At 35.6% G+C, this 20,193-nt stretch overlaps 1 protein-coding gene across 5 annotated transcripts in view; it reads left to right on the forward strand.

Annotated features, from left to right (window-relative positions):
• tutl (immunoglobulin superfamily member turtle) overlaps positions 1–20,193 on the forward strand; it is a 52,883-nt gene that overhangs the window by 5,460 nt on the left and 27,230 nt on the right. For 4 of the 5 annotated variants that reach the window (XR_012959625.1, XM_076118758.1, XM_076118764.1 and 1 more), the window contains exon 2: positions 14,985–15,011. The exons of the other annotated variant lie outside the window; for it this stretch is intronic. The gene's annotated coding sequence lies outside the window, so the exon portion shown is untranslated. The remainder of the gene's footprint in view (positions 1–14,984; positions 15,012–20,193) is intronic. 5 annotated transcript variants of the gene reach the window in all.

The raw sequence follows: 20,193 nt of genomic DNA on the forward strand, positions 1-20,193 counted from the left end.
TGACGAATAGACATGCATATCATATACGTTTTCGGAACATGTGAATATTTAAATACCGAAATTAATTAAACCACGCATTACGTAATTAAATGAATCAAAATCCATTGCAACGTTGTAATTAATCCTGCTAATATAATCTACATACATTATGTTTGCTCTATCGTACATCCGCATTAAAAAAAACCTTACTCGTCTTTTATCTTTATCGAGGTCGGGTTTTGAAATTCCAGTCAGAGTTGTACAAACTGTAGTCACAAACTTGTAACTTTTCTATTAAATGTTCCGTGATGCAGCACATGACGCGTGTCGACTCCACCAACCGTTTCCTTGGATGGCGCTACTATACTTAAAGCTATGTATAGGCAATATAATACCTACATGTACATAATATCTATGTTTAGAAACATTTTACAAGTATAGAATGTAGGCGATTATGATAATAATGCGACTTTAATTTTACGATGCAACATTAATATTTATTTGAATTTAATAAGGGAAATTTTTGTTCAATAGGGATTAAGTTCATAATGCATAATCGATTGATATTTGCAAGATTGTTTATTCTCAGTTCGTGGCAAGGCGCCATTCGCTGTAGTTGAATTTGGTATTATATTTCTTACTTCAATATCCTGAAGTTTATTACGGTTTAAAGTTTTGTTAGTCTTAGAAACCATCTACCGTGACCACGCGCGCCGTTACTTTAAGGAGTTACTGTAAAAATTACGTTAAACTAAGCAGTTATTTGAAATATTGAGGTAAATTTTATTTGCTTTACTGCTCTTTGCTGGTTCAGTTATACAAACTTTTACGGAGCCGGAATCGTGTGAGTTGGTACCAGCGCTACTAGCGCAGTGGCTTTAATCACTTGTTGGGTGACATGAAATACATACTTTTTCATTCAGAGAAACTACTTATACTGTTACTTGATTCTTTTGAGAGTACACAATTTCAAGCTGCATAAATAATTCGAATCTAAAGCTCGCTTGAAATAGAGAAAGCAATATAATCTAAGCTAGTTATATGTCTTTGTGGAATATTTTCAGTATTACAATTTTAATTGTAAAAGCACAAAGATGTAATTTTTTGCCGTGATCCAGTTGTGTTCTAGTGGCGCAATACGGAGAGTAAAGAATTAAACAGAATTACAAACCTGCTCACATACACCACGTATCTGTGGTACATGTGACTAGCTTAGCAAGTCAAATGCTTATGTAGAATTCTACTCACGGTGTTATTATAGTGATATAAACATTTTAATAAGCGGTTTCTTGTTATAATGTTACTATCTGAAATCAATAGAAGTAGTGAGTTAAATGTTTACTTTTACTATCAAATAACATATAAAAATTTACGTAAAATTAAAAATACACATGTTATCGAGCAGTAACAAACCGCCATCTTCAAGACATATTCTAACTTTGTTTCATCTCATATTCCTTAGGGCTCCGAATATATCTGCAACGAGAGTTTTATTGCTGCTATTACATGCAAAAAGAAAGCGAAAAAATTGCTGAATAGCGCTCAGTAATCTTACGGAACAGGCTGTAGGTGCACACCAACCACAGCTTTATATCGATATAACGATTAACGATTCACGAAACGGACGTTTGTTGGTCAAGGACAAATTTTGCACACCAAAGAACTTCTGCACGTATACAGAGTCAGACGTAAATAAAATAGAAATACAATACCCACATGTTAGTACTTTTGAAGATTGTCAATACGAGGAATCGGCACAAATATTTATTACAAGGACCGGAAGAATCTGGAAAGCCAGCGCAGACGGAAGTTTAGAACTTCGTCTACACGGTTTAAATTTCTGCCCATTCAAATGTAAAACTATTTTACCATTGCGTCGCTGCGCCGTGATTGTAGTATTCTACGTCGGAGCAGGCTGCACCTGAATGAAATTTAAAAATGTACAGCATTTTTAGTAGAAAAGAAGAAATATTCCACATGGCGACGCGGCGACGTAATCTGTATTAGCGCACTTCGTAAAATATACGGTATGACGATACTGTAGGGTACTATTTGAGTGTTATATTTTGAAATGCAAATGAGACTCGCTTAAAGTACGTATGTTTCGGAAAAGCAAAACAATGTTATGTAACACGTTCCGGCTGGCGCCAGCGACGCCCGTTGCACATTTACTTACCTTCATTTCTCCACAAACTCTTGTTCTATACACCTTCTATACATTGCCGCATAAGTAACCGTTAGTGGTAATATAAGCTGCGGTTTATAAACAAATAACTATAGAGATCCTGCTTTTGTCTTATCAATCATATCAGAGTTCTCAAAATCTGAAACATGAGTTAAGCATCTCTATATTATATAAATTATAATTCTCTGATCAGCATGTAAATGATAAGCTGCATGTGAATGATGGATGTCATGAGCATTTCCATCGTTTATAATGATGTAACAAGCCGTCATCGTCACTTAAATCACATGGCAGCGTTCACACATGCACGCCATTATTTAGCACGTCCGAAGTGGCGCACAACAGTTTGAAGGACTCTGCAAGCTGCACAATGTATTTCGCGTGTGGAAGCGACGTGCCACGCCCTAACTTGTTTCAAATGCATGGGGAATTGTGGCGTCACATCTGATTATACTTATCTTGCGCTATCTGCCTCCAGGTATTTCAAAACAGCTGTATGAACAAAGCTTGGAGACCAACATTCCCAGATAGAGTTAAACTACTTTAGCTAAAAATAGTGTGCTAAATGTAAACAGATAACTTAAAGCGTCATGCTAAATAATGAATCTAATAAGTATAAGACAATTTACTGAAATATAAACTTAATTCAATGGAGTAAGTGAAAGGAGCATTGTGGCACCCACGCATTTAACGTGGCTAGGAACATACCTTGAGCAAGTATCAATTTTAGTTTGTCACTATAGAGAATTAGGTGTCAATATAAAAAAGCAACGTCGTTAGAAAGCTCTCAAAACGCTCTAGGTATTGTGTGTCGATTTGTTGAAAAGATTGTTCGCAAACACGTGAAGGTAGGAACATTACGTGGAGGGTGAAACAAGACGAGGCATTTGTAGGCGCCAAGTGTTTGCTGAAGAGTCGGCGTGGCATCGCTAATGAGCAGGGAATCGGTGAAAGTGCTCGTGTGGGATGTGAACCGCAGAAGCCGCAGAGACAGCGTGCGCACTTGTGTACGTATGCTATGTAACCGCTGCTACCTACTTCCTCTCAACTCGCACTCGTCCTCTTGTTACACTGTACATGTTTAACATACTGTCTCTGACCTCCTTCCTACTCATTTGTATGGACAAATACACCAACCTCATGGAGATAACTGCGATGTTAATTCGGTGCCGTAAAAGTATCGATTCTGCGAAAGCTCTGTACGCTTATTATTTGCATTTGCATATAATTATAACGTGTTCATCTTAGTTTTGTACGTACTACGTTACATACGTTTATTCGGAGCACAATATTATATTAAACATTTGTCTACTTCAAATGAGTACCAAAATGTTTTAAAACACACTGACCAAAATAAAGAGAAGCGGTTCTAACTCGCCGCCGGTTTCCCTTTAACGAGGTTCGTCTAATTGAGTAAGTTAGAAGGTTGGAGTGGCGAGTGTCCGTTACATAATTGCAGTTGACGCGAAGAGACGGATGCGAAGTGGTCGGATGTGGTCTGGACAGGCGAAACCTGCTGGACGGGCGCGGTTCGATGTCCGGCCGAACACTTGTCGCGCTCACAGTTCGTTCGTATCATTTTTTCTGTTTTCCCATGACCATACGCTATCATGACCTTGGTTTTAAACATTTTAAAAACAACGTCCGTTATTAACTGATCGTTGGTGTTGCGTCTGAACTTTATAAATGCGTCGTGTGAGCTTTGATATGTGAAAAGCTTTACGTACAACTATTACTAAGCAAAAAGTAAGTTAGTTATAGACAACGGTTCGGTCCGCATCCCAGATGTCGTCGGTCACCGGTCTTTGTATTATATCCACATCCTCTTTGCGGAGTAGTTCTATCAGATCCGCAGTTATTTAATAATTTCGCTGAGCAAAGATGCGATAGGGGGCGAGTGTTTGAGCGTCCCCGGTCGCAGTGTTTGCACTCAATAAGCCGCAGCAAACATTCTTTCGTCGACCTATTCTTTATCCAAAGCCTTTAAACACTCACATTGTAATGTACGTTAAGGTAATCCAACAAGTCGTGTTTTGTTAGAAAGTTAAGCTGAGATTCTAAACTTGGTAACACAGCTTATGATGAATTACTGCAATGGCGTGTACTTATAAGAAAAGCAGTATTTTTTGTAATTTGCAATGTGAAATTGTTATTATTATCGTAATGATGTAGCTCTTGAAAAGAAATACAAACATAAATTGCGTTTATAACATGGAAGTTAAATTGTAATAAACTAAAGTATCAGCATGGAATGGAAAGGCTATCGATTGTGAAAGCTTGTAACAAATAGGTGAATACGAGATATCAGATGCCCTAAATACTCAAGTATTTAGCGTTTATAAGTAACCCGTCAGGTCAGAGGCACAACATTAGTTATTGTCAACTACAAATTTCCACTTCACGGCATCAATGGCGTTAACGTAAACTCTGTTATTGTGCATACTTAAATGATTGAACAATCGCATATTCTTTTCTTCATTTGTATGGGTTAAACTTTACAGTTTAGACATATTGCAGTTACTAATTGACTGTGTCACTCAAAGCTATTCATCACAAAAATCCATGGCATTGGAGACGTCAAGATTGCTTTACGTTTTATTGTTACTTGTCGAATAATAGAAGCTCAGTGTGATTATTGGTGAAGTCAAGTCAAATAATGGCGGAAGAATAACCGGAAGCGTCGGACTCTCACCTAAAACACCTCGCGTCAATATTGATGGATGGCCCCCAGTACTACCTGGGCCATAAGAGCTTCGCTGCGAACACATTCTTTCTGCTATTGTCACCGTTAACAATTGTTATAGAAAGGTAAAAGGTCCCTTTCTATTTTAATATTCGCCATCGGATGAAATATTATGATAAGTATGGTGCGTGCCGTCAAACATCAATTTAAATGCAGCATGTTATAACTACAAGAGGAGGAAAATGCTATAATATTTAATTATTGACATAATATATCTATAATACAAGACTTTCAATATTTAAAACAAGTGTCTAGTAGATAAAAACTGTTGAAGCACTTGATTGAATGAAGAACTCATAAAAGTTTTAAGAGATAATTAAAATCTAACGACATAAAATCAGCAGCTAACAATCGATCTAGAATTACGTAACTAATGAAATACTTTTGTAATTAATATGCTCGCGAGTCCTTTGATAAACCCGAGACCGTCGCAGAATCTGCATAATGCAGCGAAACAATACAAAATGAATACCGGTATCATAATACGATTTCTTGTTATCTGAGAGATAAAATATGGCAATAACAACTTAATTGAATTTATTTTTATACTTACTACTGCATAATATTATACTTGAATGAAGGCGTGTTCCCATTGGACAATCGTAACTTGTGTAAATTCGTCGTTTTTGTAAAGTTGAGATACAATGATAAAAAGAAAATAGTGTTTAGATCTGTGAAAGATTCCAACTGCGTCCTAAAATATGAAGAATACTTTGCTTAACATGTAGGTATAAAAGTAGAACGTAGATCATTTATTTCGTCACACGCTTTGGTACTTCACACTTCGTTATATATCGTCATTGAAACTGATGGTAAATAAAACATAAATAATAAATTCAAAGTTTATGTAATCAAGCAGGTGTGACCATGACACAGAGCTTGGACTTGTATAACGTGTGAATGGAATTTAAGTATGTAAGCGTAAATAACGGCGTCGGTATGCCATTAATACATATTTACATGTTATTGGAACAATATAAACAACTTCGTTTTATAAGTAAGACCTACGTTCATTCCGTATTATGACAATTTAGTCTGAGATACGAACAAAGTAAACACGTACGGAAAAGTTGATTCGTGATTGGTGTAAATTTGTAAAGAAAAAGACGTAAGATTAAGTAAAATTGTTACGATAGAAATAGTTCTTGTTTAGTCGGTGACTAATTTTAGTCCGCAGAAAAATTAGGGCTGAGTATATGCACAGCTAACCTTACATAATATATATTATAAAAAAACGTCCACCACTATTGAACATTGTACCATATCGCGAAGTTTATCATACAGCAATGTAACATGTTTAGTGGACACATCTAACTGGATAAACAAGGATAACACAGAATGGAGTAAAAGTTTTTTTATTACAATAACAATATGGGAGCGATAAGTTGACGGCGCGGTATCATTGTTTAGCTGTTCGCCGAGTTTTCTCATATCGCGCCTTCCGCTCATTTCATCGCAACTTATGCCGACGTCCTGAGTTAAACTTCAGGTTAATTAACTCATCTCAACCCCGCCGGGTAACTACTGATAAACTATTATTACTCGTTGTTTTATTGTCTACTTTATCTTAACCGTCTCCGAGGAAGTCAGTAGAAGAATGTTACCAATAATATTATGTTAGGTTACGTGACATCAACTATTTTAGTTACGTCACTTGGAAAAGGTAGTGTAATATCAAAAAACGAAGAAAATAGATTAAGTAAAATTCGTCTGTAGGTATGTGTTCTAAATATAAGTTTCATCAGAATAAACAAACGTGAGATAAAATTAGATAAGGTTGATGGCACAGGTAGGGCGGGCGGCGGCTATAGTCGGGCGGGCGATCGTGGCGCCTGAATCTATGGCTAAAGTTTGTCAGGTTACTTTAGTGGTACGGTAATGAACGCGGATTTATGTCAGTTTCACTCGCTTCAGATATGAGGGCTCGATAAATACCGACCAACTTGTTTACAACCCCCGTTACACATGTATTGACGATTACTCTACATGCATGGCTGTACCCTTTGTATCCAAGAAATGTTATTATTTATTATACATTACAAAATAAGTACAAATAATTGAAAGTATCATAACAAATATTTATGTATTTGACAGTGCTCATAGTACTTTTTGTTTATAGTGGCAATTTAAAGTTTAAAACGCTGCAATTGCTTTTGTAGTATCAAAGTTGCGGCTAGCTTTCGCAGAATCTTAAATAAGGCAAGCTAAATGCCGTGTAGAATTTATTATTGTTTTGGTTATAGCTGTCTGTTGGTTTAATTACGTGATACCAGCGAGTTTTTAATCTACGATATTACACGTCAGCCTTTAGGTTTCTTAGTAGCTGGTGGTATTTTTCACTCAAGTGAAATTGTTTACTGTAGCTATTCCTAAATTAAAAACTAAGGTAGTAATTGACATAATAATATTAGGTCAGGGAAAAAGTCTTTTGGCATTATAGTATGTATGAACTTGTAATAAAATCTTTTCTGTACACAAAAAAGCTCAATATTTGGGTACCTCACGAGCTCACTGGAAGAAACCTAATGAATCGTCTACTCATTTGTGATTCTTGAAGCCAAATAGATTTTATTATAAGTTCATGCATACTATAATGCGAAAATAATTTTTCCCCGACCTAATTTGTTTGGGACTAGTATATTTAACATGTTTCAAATCCGATTATAACTCAATACTCGTAGTAACCTTTAACCGTATTAAATAATTGTTGTAGCAATTAAAGTATCATTCTTACGTCCAACAGCGGCGTGAGAACGAAACACGAAAAATATGTTCTATATAAATAAATCAACATGGCAAGAAAATAAATACATAGTGGCGCACACACGCGAACCTACTTTTCCTTAGCCACAGTGGTAATCGATAGCGAAGGGTCTGCCGCCGCTAGTTTACACATTAACTGTGCGTACTCTTAAATGTAAAAATTAACTTAAACGCTGCATCGGAGAGTACTTTAACCAACATAATTATTTAAACAGGTAGATTTTATTTTAAAGATGACATGTAACACAAACTGTGACCGTGTAAGTTTGTCTGTATGTCTGTTATTTTCTTATTAGTCTTGCAATACACGTGCGTCGTATAATGATGTTTATAAATTGTTTCTTGTAAGTAATTTTAATTATTAATTTAGTAAGTTTGGAGATTTAGTTTTGTTGATGCCACGGTTTTTAAAACTGTACTGTTTAAAAAAAACTCACAAGAATATGTTATAGATATGTTGTAATTGTTGATTGCTTCGATTTGAGAACTTAAATAATTTTGTTTATTGTACACACAAAAATTATAATTTACCAAGTTGTTTATTGGCGCAGGGCCACTTATTTCAGGCGACTCTGTCAATTCCTCCACCCACATAAACTAAGTACATAACTTTTTAAGTTTGTGCGAAAATACAGAATTATTTTTTGTATACATTCGTTGCTTAGTAGGCACCTCGCGAACCGGGCGCGGACTCAGGTCACGCAAATAGGTTAATAGCTACCGAAAAAAGCGCCGTAAAGGAAGCTTAATCAAAGAAAAATATTGCTACTCCTTTTGAGTCGGACGCTTTTATTGAATAGGCAAGGTGAACGGAAGTTGTCTCTGATTCAGACGACGAATTCTGCTACTAATACTTTCATAGCACTGATAATGCAGCTGCTTAAGGAATCGGGAGGCGAAAAGTAACCCTCGTAAAAAATAAGGGGATTCAGAAGCCTATTAAACTTTGTTGGAGACAAAAGACGTGAAAATTCAAGTCGACAGAGATTGAGGGAGGTTTTATAGCCTACTTAATACCTATGCATTTCTTTTTTCATGCATTTTGATTGTATGCTGAGCATTAACATAAATTATATTATCGTAGGCATCGCTCTACATTTGATTGCTACGATTTATTTCTTCTTAGTGTAAGTACTTGAACTTGCCATTAACATCGTTGTTCGAAAAAGGTTCTAAATGACAAATTGACCGTCATTATACATAGGAAAGGGAACGAGGTTAGAAAGCTTGTACATTTTTCGTATCGCGGCGATTATGTTAGTTGCATGCAACGCTTACAACACGAGCCTTGGACCCACTCATTATAGTATATACGTACTTTGTACAGTTACTAATGTCGTAACGTCTCTCAACCATTGCTTATACTGCCTATATTTTCATTATCTGGAATCAATTTTACCGTTAAACCAATTTGATAGAGTTTGCTAGAATCTGGTTATAATTATATAAGCCTCCATAGCTATTGAGTAATAATGATTGATGACTTAATACTGGTTAGGATTGAATCGTTGAAGTACTTCAAGTAAATAAAACAATAATTTCATTAATGATTTACGCGTTTCATATATTTCAATAGGAGTTTAAAGTTACCTAGACTTGACGAGAACTGTTGAAACAATATAAGCGATACAAAGGCTTATGTAACCCGCGATAAGAAAATCCTTAACACTTCCGATCCATGTGGCACCGTGCCAAGGATTACCCGACAGCCTTTCCTTCGTAGACTTCTACATTCATTAATAATTTAAATAGCCTACTGGTACTAAATAGCAATTACTGAACAGACCAACACCATTTTATTTTAATAAATATTATTCATATATGAGGAGAGACCTTTTGGAAAAATTTGAGTGCATCTTACTAGTTGTAAAAAATACAATACGTGAATTAAATTGTATTATGTTTTGTACAAAATAAAATAAAATAATGTGAGTTCGTTGATGTCAAATACCGTAACGGAGCATGTGGCATAGGATACAGGTATTTAAAATAAAAATATTTCTATTATTAGAAGGATATTGACTGCGAGAAACAGGTCTGAGGTACAGTTATTTTATAGAATATTCAGCTTTATTAGTATAGATTATACCCTATTCTAACAGCGTATTTATGCAAATGTAAAACATATAGGTTTTTAAAATATTTTTAATTTATTACGTTCGGAAAATGCGCAGCAACGTAACTTTTATTTTTATTTAAAGCTACACAGTCTGAATTATAATAAATGTGTAGCTATGATGCCAACGTGTAATTATTGAGACGATAAAATAGTACACTCTTTTGAACTCGATTTCAAAAGATAATAATAGTCTCAATCGCACTCGGTCACAACGGATCACAGTCATTGACAAACGAACAAATAAAACAAGATCGACCACGCAACAGTTTATCTCCACAGATTAAAGTGCAATTGTAATTTTACGGAACGTTGCGCTCATTTGAACAAATTGACGTTAGAAACAAAAAAATATCTGTCACATTTTCAATCGGAATGATTGCAGAATTCATTTGTGATTCATTGATATTTATGGCAGAGTTAATTGATAAACAAAAACCACCTGTGACGTGGTCGCACAAGGAGAATTGCGTAAAATTGGTATCGTATAACGTGGAACGTGTAATATTAGGTGGGTAAGGCAAGTTCTGATTAAACCGTAAAAGAGATTGGTTCCTCGGCTGAGTGCTTTATCGTTGACGTTATGTCGGCAATTTGGTGTCGTCTCCCTCCGGCCCACGGTGCCTTGCCGGGATTTCTGCCGAACGAGTTACCTACGCATAAAACCGACGGAACGAAATGAAAAAAGTTCAATCGATACCAACGAATACTAATAGAGTGTTGAAATAAGCCGTGAGATTTATTGAAATACCTACAGTTTCCTCACTAATTGAATACCTACGGATCTAATAACAACGCGACGTTGGCGAAATTCTGCTGGAAACCGAATTTCTATTCGATCTATTCTGTTTTCTGCATCTTGATTTATTACAGTAAAATAACGTGATTTTTAAATACGTTACTACAACCAAGTGTTTAAATACATTTATTATCTTTACAGAAATAATAATGTCTGATCTATAGAGATAAGATTGATGACTCCTAATTAGTGATCCAATTATTATTGAAACAAACAATGCCGGGCACTTCAAGTTGCCATAATTACGCGGTAAAAACATAACGAGCAAGTTTTGGACGGAGTGAAAGTATTACACTCGAGTCTTAATTCCCGTGGGAGTTTCACCGCAAAGGATAATAATACGAAACGATACACGTCACTAACATACGAGTATTACGCATCATACCATTTAAATTTAAAATATTTCCATTGTATTTAAACGTAAAAAGTGAGCCATAAAAATGCTGTTTTTTTGTAAAATAAGTGTGCACTCGGAGTGCTCACTTATTGCAGTACAGAGCGCGGTATAAAGGCCCAGGCAGGCAGTTCGGGCGGCACTACGGTAGGCACTTGGCGCTCGCAGTAAAAACATGCTCAGATAAAACAGGTGGTGGCTGATATATGGGTCCGCATTGGCGAGCGCACTCACTGCAGCTGCCCCGGCCTCTGCTCACCTAGCGCTCTTATGTATGCACCCACTTATCAAATTATTATATGCTCTTAAGTACCGGATTTTGTCACAACATTTGCGCTTCCAACTTTGTGGCAACAATTCTGTTTAAGTCGGGATATTAATGCTAATTGTTAGTTAAAACTGCTTCGAAACTTTAAATGCTGGAGACTTAGTGTTCGTACTAGGTATAAATGTATTTTCTTTAATTATATTTATCTACATAATATAAACCAACGAATGTAATCATAGCTAATTTTTGTAAATGACTATTACTTGTTAAATATTCGTTATCGAAAAAAATACAAAGCACACGCAACGGAATCCATAATGGCGCCTGTTTAGTAAATTGTGTATGTTTAGAATCGACATCAGGAAATTAGATGTTTGTTAAGGATTGTTATACTTGCTTATTTAAGAGGTAAAGGCACGAAGAGCAACGCTGGCATTGTGCTGGCTGATTCTAAATAAGCACATAACTACAAAACTTGGCATTTCGGTAGTACCTACCGCTATTGAATTAGGTTTGATCTCATATACCCAACGATGTTAGCTGATAGAGGTTATGTTAATGCCACATTTTTTGTAAATTTATTTTAATTTCATTAATAAATTGACATTACATTCGATATTTTTAAAATATTCTGCGGGATATTAATTGCTTTGTCAAAAGACATCAACGCGTTCTTCTAAAGTTGTACCAAAAAAAAAATAGATAAAATATATTTTTTTTACATGTGACGTACGAAAAGAGTTTATTTAAAACATACCTCTAATACTAAGATAATGTTAAAACGTATAAAGGACTTCAAATAACCTTTACAAATACGAAATGTGCTTTAAATGGTTTCAAACGTAGGTTAGTGAATTTAGTCACGTCCAAACTAATCTGGGCCCAAGTGAATATCTGCGGCCACTCTTTGTGCCATTATCTCGGTGAACTCTACTCACCTACACATATTGTAGGTATAGCGAATGCAATTTTAGCCGGATAACGATGTAATCAAGAAAAAACTTACTTAGACTTGTTCATATACTTGTAATACCGGACACACGGGAAATGACAATTAAATATAATTTGTGCCTAAGCTGTTTGTTGAAGATTAAAAACTCGTTAGATCGCAATATTTACACGTCGAGTTAAGTGAAATCTTATTGATAATATTGGTCAGTAAAGTAAATAGTAACAGCGTTGATTATAAATTCAGAAAATATTTTTACCATCTTTCAATATTTAGTGTCACAGTTCTCAACAGCTTAGTTCGTCGTTACACATGAATATTTGTACGTGTTGTTCAACGTTCAGTGTCAGAAGTGTGCAACATCGCTGTGACAGGTTTTAACTCCGAACGTCAACACTCAAGTTGAATAATAAAATGATTCCGGTGCGGATTGAACCGTACAGACCTGTAGGTCACTCGATAGACATAACTGACTACTGTCACAATCACAGAGAAAGTCAACGAATACCGCGTTATTTTCCGCTTATTGATCGCGTGCTACCATGAAAATATCTCGTTAAATATACCAGCTGTTTTTGATTCAAATGCGGCTCTGTGATTATTGTTGCAATCCTAATATTGACAATTGTGAAAGAATCGAAGTGAATTACCCATCAATGCAATTCACAGTTAGAGATTTGTTTCCCTTTCACAGCTTGATGACGGGCATGTTAGATAATTTTATATGCATTCATATCAAATTGCAATCAATGGTCTTTCCCGTTTGAAATTTAAAGTCAACGTTGGTATTGTTTTATAATCTCAACAATATTTAGTTACATCAACTATGCCCTCGTAAACCAGAGCAAAATATAAAAATAAATGTCTTCGTAATGGCACAAAATAAAATAAAACTTTGACCGATTTTATTCGGTGAATTGAATTTCAAAAATCAACATGATTAAAAAATCTTGCGGCGACCATCTCTGTAAGAAGTATTCGTTGAGATGAAAGATATCTGTGTGTGCGTACTGAGAAGTAGAGAGTAAAAAACAGTGCGTGTATTGTATATGGCAAAGAACTTAGAATGTAGAATCCTAGTTGATTAGAATGGTCTGCACATGTTTTTATGTGAGTCGTTACTTTGAAAGTAGACGAGGTGTTACTAAATAAGGTTATCATCTGAAAAACCTAGTTGCACACATAGCGGCCTAGCGGAGAAGCGCGTAAGCTCTAGCGGGGTCGATGACCGCGGACCGGTCCGACGCGTGATCACCGCCTTTACCACTGTGTCCGACACAACTGATAAGCTCGTTCAATACTGTTTGCTATTTTATTATACCTACGACCGTTTACGTTAATGACTCTACGGTTCGAGTGCCCACTATGAAACCGGATCGGAAAGTTCCTAGATAGGAACTAATACCCGTTTGTAGTACGCATCTTGTTTGTTACGCTAATCTGCGAATCTTGGCTTATTTTATCTTTATTGACCAATGCTACGTGTTCACTGGAACAGTTTCAGATTGAAAGAAGATTTATTGTGTTTACTTAAGGTGTTGATCTTAATTGATTTAGTAAAGGATTCATCGAACTCTGCCTTTTCTATTCTTTCTAAACTGGACTTATTAAGATCTTATTGATTTTTACTTACTTTTACGCACTACTTATACATATACACATGATGATCCTCTCTTTGGAGCTTTACATATGTATGTGCATTCTTTTTAAAAGTAGATAATAAATAATATGTAGTTTACGCAATCATGTTTTTTTTCCGTACGTTAATACGGTTATGATAAAAAAACTAATGTTCCTAATATAGACATTGTACAAAACGAGGTCGTGGGAGGTCTTTGCAAATAGGTGCGAAGAGTACTTTGTGCTTATATGAAACTCGATAATACTATTATCGGTTCTGCTCGTTATTACGTAATAGACAGGTAGGTGGGCGCTTTTACAAGGACATAATACGCGTGTAAACAATGGAAAAGTGCATGTGGGAACTTGAGTAAGTTATCGTGTAGTCCGTCGCGGTCGGATGAGTAGGCGCCTGCCCCTACGCGCCACTGCGGCATTCAAGTCTTGACACAGCTGTTAGATCTTGAGCGCTTCTATACAACGCAGTAATAAACGCCGGCTCTCACAATGAACTTGCACTACACACACTAACTATATACGACACTACTACATGTAGAGACAGTACTTTTAAACTGAGTGAATTGCGGCGTGTGATTCACAGCGTTACCGTCTAGTGGTTCCCGGTTTGTGCATTTATTTACGAAGCTTTTGAGAGGCAACGTTGCTTAATTTTCTTTTTTGTAAATATAAAGTCACTATAAGCTATTTTTGACTTGTGTTGCTAACATTATCGCAGCCTAGTAATGGAATATTCATTAAATAGGGTGTAACATTACAAAGCTCCGACACCTGACGTTATAAATACATGACTCAGTGACCCAGTACATGCAGGAGTAAGTTATAATTAGCCGTGCCAAGGACGTCACATTATACTAGCTAACCCCTTCAAAGAATTTACTTTTTTTGCGATAGTTATCACAGTTATTTGCGGTTTCTACAGTATTTTTAAATTACAGCCCAAAATAACATTTACCAGTATGTCTTCAACAACAGGAATTAATGTACTTTTTTGCTCTAATTTACGTATGTACAAGTAAACTATTGGTTTAATAGCACGAAAAGCCAATCCGTTCTCTATGTTATGAATTTATGCGTTTCAAAATGTAAGACATGTAGGCTTAAGTTTATGTATGAATATGATCTTTAATTACTTTTCTTTCTCTTCCAGATCCAGGTACGAGATAAACATTTACATGTAAGAAAATATTAATAGTTTTTAATCATCTAATTAAAGTAGTGATAGGTAGAATAATTAAGTGCGTAAGCTTATTTGATTTCGATGGAATACCTACAAAAAAAAATCTGATCCAACCTCTGCCTACTCTGGTAATATGCTGAAACATTTTAAATCCATTTTTATCGACTAAATAATATAAATTAAGATGACATAAAAGGCTGATTGCCACATTAATTCATATGAAGAATAATAAAAAATAATATAAACAAATAATCATTTAACGAAACAAACACCACGCAACCTTACATGGAAATGCATCCGCTCGCGCATTGAATATATAATAAGTTTATATTCTAATGGTCAAAACTACTAGTAGTTGTATTTACTTATAAGGAAAAATCTACTCCGCAGTACGTAGGCACATTAAAGATAGATTGATTCTACTTTAAACGCGTTGGTGGTATACATTTCCATAATATTAAGTAATAAGTCAATTTGGGTCAAGGTCCCGAAAAATGACGCAACCAAATACGATGACAATGTCTATATTTAGCCATCATTGATGATATAGCACCAAACAAAGATGTTTGAAGTTTTGTACCAAACATGCGTACTGCAACTATTTATCGTGAAGCTACTAAAAATGTGGGTTAACTGGGCGTTTGGAGCTCGTGGCTTAGTTTACAACAGCCGCACGGATCGATCTCTGAGGTTAAGCTACGCTTGCCGAGGTTGTTACGTGGATGGGTGACCATCTTAAACATATCGAGTTCCTCCGTGTTTCGGAAGGCACGTTAAATTGTGGGTCCCGGCTGTCATTTTCGAAGATCTTTGACAGTCGTTAACAGTAGTCAGAAGCTTGAAAGTCTGACAACCAGTCTTACCGAAGGGTATCGTGTTAATACCCAAGTAACTGGGTTGTGGAGGTCAGATAGGCAGTCGCTCCATGTAAAACACTGGTACTCAGCTGCATCCGGTGAGACTGGAAGCCGACTCCAACATAGTTTGGAAAAAAGGCTAAGCGAATATATAACTGGGCGTTTGGCCGGACTAGTAAATGGGTTTCCTCTGTATAGTAATTTGTCTTCTTGGCACTGATTGGAGTTTTCTATGTATTGAGTATCCAAATTTTCAGTTCGAATTTTCTTAACCTGAGATTAAAATATTTTCGCGATTCGCTCCTCAGCAACATTGATCGTCATACTATGTCAACTGAAAGTGACATTTAATTAAATTACACATTTTTTAATATCCGGCGTGAGGAGATGTGTTCCACCCATGTACAGTCTCCGAATATCTATTCTATAGTCGACTTTCAATATTTTAATGTGTTTGAGTTGAGTTACGAGAAGTGCCAATAGAACCCCTCTCAGCGGGTGCTCCACTCAAAAAAAGATTAGTCATACTTGACGTAATTAAGGGGATGAACTCACTTCCGACGTCAATTTAGAAATTTTATGCAATTTTAAATCCGTGAAAGTCAGATAAACAGATGAATAAGACGAAGTTATTAAGGCTTCTTGTTTGAAAACGAAGTCATAAACAGGCAAGCGCTTGAATATAATTAATAATTACATTAAATAAATCTCAGGAGAAGGTTCATTTTACAGTGATAGGATTAAAATGGATTAATTTTACTACAGGAATAGTTTGTATTTTATGAATAAATTAACGAACCAAAATATATAAATTATGAATATAAAAATATTAATAAATTTGAATGTTTAATACATTGCATATGTATTTGAATATAAGAACGTTTGGCCCTTATAATTGACAGTTAATGCTTCTGAATTTATTGGAGAAAACAAGAAATAGTCAAATTACAAACTAGAGATTTAATATTAACCTACCGTTACAGTAAAAGCTGTAGGAAAATATGCAAATTTGCTAAAGACAAATATAGTTTTATTTATGTGCAAATAAGACTAATAAAATAAATATTTTCACGGAAAGAAGACGGGAAACAATTATAAAAGCAGTAATAAAATAAAAAGGAGCTTTATAAGTGTCTTAGTTCAGTTGTATCAGATCGGTAATCTAGATCTGATCGCAGATCTGCATCTATTGAGGAAATGCGGCAGTAGCGGTAAGCGGCGACGACGCTGAATCCCAAGACACCTAATTACTTACCGATAATAATTGGATTCCCGGTGCCACTCAGATAGTTTAATTTATTGCCGGTAGATTTGAATCTATGTATATTTGAATAGATGTTTAATTCATGTAGATATTTCAAGCACTGCTGAGGAGAAAGTCTCGAAAGGGGTCACTTTATCAACTTCTCAAATGACTTTTATTGTCTTTTCATCGACTTTGGGCTAGGTGGAGGAGGGCATGGGAAACGTGGTTGCCTAAATTCGATACCTGTTTAATACATACATAGATTTCAATACTAATGTAAAGACTAGTGTTGTATTATTATAGTTTACTGTTTAGAGACACAACCTTTTTACAAATTCCTAGTTACCTAAATGTATAATATCGTCTTAATTCGTATATTTTTAAATAAACCGGAAGCTTATAAAGTGACGGCCATGACAGTCAAGTAAAGATCAAACCCATAATTTAGTAATTAATCAAATAAAAGGTCACGTACCATAAGGACTTGATTTGCTACGCATTTACGACGTAAACTTATATAACAGCAATTACTATGAATTACCATTAACATAGTTTAACAAATCGTACTTATAACTGTCATCTGAAAAGAAATTGGTTTAGTACAACGGCTTATTAAAGATTTCTAATTAGCTATTAGTTTTAAAAATACGTACATATTACACATAAGTATAGTATGTGATTTTTATTGTATTTATACAGGATCGGGTTAAAGTTTGTTGTCGATTTAGTAACTTTTACTGGTTTAAGCTTTTAATTCGATGAGAGCTGTTCTTTTGGTTGTCATAAGCGATACGTGGTATTACAGTTTGTCGCTATAATCGGTTCGACTGAATATGATTATTTACATCAAGGGCCACGTCGCTATTAATATTCTAAAGTGTGTAAGGTAGGGCGAAGGGCGAGCGGGTTACGCAAGCTCTTGAATAAATTAGTAATAGTTACGCGAACGTTTGAAAAAACTTGGGTAATATGTGCGGTGAAGTGTTGCTAAATATACATGAGCGCCTCAGAATATTGCCCGCCGTAATTGAAACGTGATTCGAATTCAATTACGTATTAAAAGCACAAAATATATAAATATTAAATAAGTATTTAGTTCATGAGAAAATACCGAAACTGTGAGCGGATTAAACGATAATTTTTATTTTCAAATAATAACATAAAAACTGATATTTTTATCAATATTATTGGAATATAACATGCAATCATAGGTCTATCTGACTCATTAGCAATTAGTACACGTTGTTTGGCTTGTTGTCGAACTAAGAATATTAAAAAAGGCACTTAGCAATAACTGTCGCGCCCATGCGAAAGCCGCGCCCTCTATGTTACATTTAAGTCTCCCCAGAGGCTCGCCACATACGAACATAACAATAATTGTGTGAACGAATGTAAAACTACATAGTTTGTACAATATAACATATTACACGGAATATGTATAAGATTTCCAATTGTTTCTCTCACCTTCCTGTGTCCTAAGCATACTGAAGAGGTTTTCAGTTTTCGGTATAATATTTATTATCGGCATACGTTTTGCAGATAGTATGAATATAAATTCATAAACATATCTACAAAATATCTGAATCTATTAATATAAATATAAAAATAATATCTCTTTAAATAAATAAATAGCGTTATAATCTTGAATGTGATATTCTCTAAAGCAAAACAAATCCAGCGCGGATGCATGGTAGCGTTACAAATGAGACAGAGTCGCAATACATTCAAGTCCTCAACGAATATCATTATCGGCGTAAACAATCATTATCCGTCTCCCACGGAACTTGGTGCATGTTTTTTAAGTTCACGTCGGGAAGCGCGTTGACGCCGCGTCACCGTCGGAGCGGAAACTGTGTAATGAAGATGAATGTGCCGGTAAATTAATGTTAAAAATATGTCTAGAAAATAATAATCTCACATACAATCAGTATTATACACACACGAACTTATACCGTGAAAGATTGCCTGATAATAACGGCATGCAGCACCGTTTTTTCTTTTCTTATCACTAGATTTAGCAATTGTTAGACCCATACAGTTGTAAAGTTAAAGTGAAATTCAGTCCTTTTGATTCCCTGGGTATAATTCCGCATTTATTATGTAAACTGAGTCACTAGTTACAATCATGCATAATTCCGTACCCTATATTCAGGAATAGTGCGGACACTTTCAGTTACAAAAAGTGTAAGCCAGGGTAAGATTGTCGCCAACGGGAAATAAGGAAGATGTTGTTCTGCTAGCGAGGAATCAATTATTTAAGGATACACTCTCTGACAACGGTCTAAGTATACGAAGCAAAGAAAGTCGGTTTGTGAAATAATAAGCGTATACGTTCTATGTTTTAAAAAAAAAAAAAAAAAAAAAAAAGAAAAGAGCTCGAGTAACTCGATTAAAGTATAATACCGATTCAATGAAACGAACGTTTCAAAGCTTATATTTATGATAAGTCGTCGATAAGCAGTTAGGTACAGTACGTCGGTCGTCCGATCGATGCTGTTTATTCCGGCTTCGTAAATTGAAATGAAAACTACCCGAAACGTCGGAGGATTAACTTGCAAGCTCATTTCAAAGCTTAGCCCCTAATCAGTGGAGTTAATTAATGTCTACGTCGATTCAGTCTTAGGGCTGCGTCTGATAACCTGAATACCCTTGTATCCGTAGCCACAGCGAGATTCAGCCATCAAATATTCACGTGTGGAGGTATGGTTGCCGTTTTACTGGCTCCCCCCCTCCCCTCCGCGCCGCGCACCGCCCCGTCCTCCCAGAGCCCCTCGCAGGCCCGCTCGCGCCCTCAAACGACCCTGTCTGAAACAACTGAATGTGCTAAAATCAATAACTGTTGTTTGACGACAAACTTTTACTCTACTCTAGACGTTGAACTAGAATCAAGAAAATTAATTCAACATTCAAAGAATACTAAATAAAACGTGGTGTCACTAAAACGTTACAAAAGAAGCTCTCCACCACAAACAATTATTACTTTTTAATTTATAAACAGTAAGTTTTCGCTGAAAATGGCAAGTCCTTTTGTAAATCATGGCAAAACACATCAATAAAGTATTTCTATTTAACATTG

This window comes from Anticarsia gemmatalis, chromosome 9 (genome assembly GCF_050436995.1).
Source record: "Anticarsia gemmatalis isolate Benzon Research Colony breed Stoneville strain chromosome 9, ilAntGemm2 primary, whole genome shotgun sequence".
Classification (NCBI taxonomy): Eukaryota; Metazoa; Arthropoda; class Insecta; order Lepidoptera; family Erebidae; genus Anticarsia; species Anticarsia gemmatalis.